Source organism: Hippocampus zosterae, chromosome 12 (genome assembly GCF_025434085.1).
Source record: "Hippocampus zosterae strain Florida chromosome 12, ASM2543408v3, whole genome shotgun sequence".
Classification (NCBI taxonomy): Eukaryota; Metazoa; Chordata; class Actinopteri; order Syngnathiformes; family Syngnathidae; genus Hippocampus; species Hippocampus zosterae.
The window spans coordinates 21,628,080-21,631,482 of NC_067462.1; the positions used below are offsets into that span (position 1 = coordinate 21,628,080).

Genomic DNA, 3,403 nt, shown 5'->3' on the forward strand with positions numbered 1-3,403 from the left:
AATGGTGAAACTGTAACATAAAATACGAGGCAAAATTACCTTCAATTCACACCATAAACAAATGTTACAATAAAAACTGAATTTGCAGTGTATATTAAAACACTTTTCGTTCACAACCAAATAGATTAGCTAACATTACCTCAAAGCAGCTGGATAGCTCAGTTGGCAAGGCACTGGTTTGGTGTATGGGAGACAGGGGTTTGAATCCTGCTTGGGGCGACAATGAGCACATAACACCATGTTATGCCTTTGTTGTGTATTCACAAATGAGGAAATCCCAAAACAAAATCTGTAGGGGGACGAGAGAATTTATTTTGTGACATCCCGATGTTGCTGCTGTAGATTAATTCAGAGATATAAATTCTCTCGTCCCCCCTACAGAATTTGTTTTGTGATTTCCTCGCTTGATTTTCTGTTTTGATGCATTATTTTCAATTTTCATAGTTTCATTGAAGGAATCGTTAATTTATGTTTTTCGGAGGCGGTCATGAACGCCTCTCGAGTGAAACGGAAGAAGAGGAGGCACTGAGACGGACAAAGACGTACTTGTATTTGTTGAGACTCTGAAAACCATGAATAAAGTGTGTTTAAAAAAAAACAACAACCACAGCTCTCATTTTTTCAGAGCTGCAACAAACATTTATTTAATAAAGCAGCGACAGAGTTCACTGAACCTACAGCAACTTAAAACATCGTAAGCATGTCTCCAGCAAGGAGCCATCTTGGGTAAACATATTACCATATTACCATACCATACCATATTACCATATATGGTATGATATGGTATGGTATGGTACGCTTGGGGCAAAAAATTAGCACATAACACCATCCAGTCTGGGTCCTTGGGCAAGACCCTTTACGCTAATGCCTACCTCATACAATGATGAGAGACAATAAAACAAATAACATGCCGGCTCAGACGTCCAAACGGTCTGCATCAGGTGCTGGGGAACCATAGCACCTTAATGAAAAATGGCTACTGGAACAAAGCGTAGATGGGCGAGATGCGACAGCATGGCTCGGTTGGAAGGCTCCTACTCAACCAACCCGAGTCAGAGGGGTTACATACAGAGAATGTGGGTAAATAGTTACTTTGAAACACATAGTCACGGTTGACCACGAAAGCCTCAACCGCGAAATTACAAGACGTCATCGTGCTAACGCAATTAGCGAGCCCTAGCTCAAATCCTAACATGTGTTTTGCACATCAGCGAGCACCATTTAGTAAAGCAGCATAAAGTGTCACAGAACTGTTCACCGATAACAAAAATTGTACATACCCACTAGTGATGGGTCCAGCGACACCGATGCATTGACACATGCGCCGGGCTCACAGAGCAAACCACGTGTCGATGCATGTGCTGGCTCATTACGTCACGTAATTGACACGTGAACTGCGTTGACACAGTCCAGGCTTCTAATTGACACACCGGCTGCGTTGACACAGTCCAGGCTGCTAATTGACACATCGACTGTGTTGACACAGTCCAGGCTGCTAATTGACACATCGGCTGCGTTGACACAGTCCAGGCTGCTAATTGACACGTGAACTGCACCGGTGCAGTTTAGACTCCATCGGCTGCTTGGCACAGTACAGGCTGCGCCACTTAGTCCAGGGGGCGTCGACTCAGTGCAGAGGGCGTTGACGCAGCAAAAGCCCGCCACACAGTGTTTATAAGGAACACCTGCCGAAACAAGCCAGACCTCACTCACGCTCGCTTGTCGAAGCTCGTGTCAGTGCAGACTTCGTGTTCGTGCCTTGCCTTCCTTGCCGATTATGGAGCAGAGACGCAAATCATCCGCCGTGTGGGACCATTTTGATGTCCTGGAGAATAAGGTATTATTTATTTATTTATTCAAATCGCCTTCTGTCGCCGAGAGCCTCTCGGTGAGAGGCACTCGCCGAGTGCCTCTCAGATTATTGACGTGTTGTACCATTCTAATCCGAATACATTTCAAGGTAACTCTTAGTTACTTCTTATTCACATTTCATTACAGGTGAAATGTCGAATTTGCCAAGTCAATTCGCCAACAGAAGCACCTCCACCATGCTGAGGCATTATCGGGCCAAGCATGAGAATGAAGTTCGCGATACACCCGGTATTACGCCAGGTATACAAACGTTCACTCATCTTTTCACGGTTGCTATGTTGATGATTAATTGACAATCAGTAATTATTGGTTGACTCTCCACTCCATGTTTGACAATCAAGGTTCCAGGAAGCAGCTGTACTGGAAGGACCAACACAAACCTTTCCCACCTCGCAAAGGAGTTCCTTTGTACGCCAGCCACATCCGTCCCTTGTGAGCGTGTGTTCTTCACAGCAGGAGAAATTGCTTGTAAAAGACGCAACATGCTGAAGTTTAAAACATTGGAGCATCTTATTTTTCTCAATAAAAATGTGAAATCAAAGCCCACAAGCATCCTCATTCAAATGATCTTCACATTATTTGAACACATTGAATGTTGCAAAATGAATGCATGGATGTGAATGATATTGTATACACTTCATCAAATCGATGAATGACCTTATGAAAATGTCTTGGAACAGTTGTAGATGCAAAACCGTGCTGGCAGCTACATAATAGATAATAAAAGAAAAATATCCCAAACCATAGGGATCCTCCCAAAACTAAGGATGTGCTGAATAAGAAATCCTTGTACACACTTTTATTACTTCCATATTTGACCTATTGTGTGGAAATATGGGGAAATGCCAGTAAAACACTGTTTTAAAACTACAATACAAAGCAATCAGAACAATCACTGGCTCCAAATAGACGGAACCCACAAATCCACTGTTTATCAAATTAAACAATGAAATCTCATGACCTGGTTGACTTCAAAATCGCCCAATTAATGTACAAAGCACACAATAACCTCCTTTGCCAAAACATCCAGAAGCTTTTTAAAATTCGAGAATGTTGTCATAATTTAAGGGGTACTAACCTATACAGAAAAATCCAAAACACGAACAAACATCACGCAAAGGAGTGTATCTGTAATAGGTGTAAATCTGTGGAATGATTCTGAAACGGACCAGTAAAATGAGTAACTCTCTTGCTGATATTAAAAATGAATTTGAGAATAGTACAAGACAACTACACAAATCAGAATTAAGCTAATAAATTCGATACACCCATGAAATATAGCAATACATCAGGAATACATTGATGAGATTATTTAATATATTAATGAAATGTAGCATCCATTATGAATATGAGAAAATCGACATATACTTGTGCTCCAATGAGTATGTACTGTATATACAAACCTAAAGTTGTAAAAATGTATAAGTACAGCATACATAAGGGTAAAAGCATTTGTTGATATGTAGACTTTCTTTTCTATTTTGAAAAATGATCAATTCATATATAAGAAGGGGTAGGACTCTAGGGTTTT

The 3,403-nt window shown here is 41.0% G+C and overlaps 1 long non-coding RNA gene across 1 annotated transcript; it reads left to right on the forward strand.

Annotated features, from left to right (window-relative positions):
- Window positions 1-1,606: 1,606 nt before the first annotated feature.
- Window positions 1,607-2,289, forward strand: LOC127612127 (uncharacterized). The gene is made up of 3 exons (XR_007965584.1): window positions 1,607-1,837; window positions 1,999-2,112; window positions 2,214-2,289. It is a non-coding gene; the product is annotated as an uncharacterized LOC127612127 (long non-coding RNA).
- The last annotated feature ends 1,114 nt before the right edge of the window (window positions 2,290-3,403 follow it).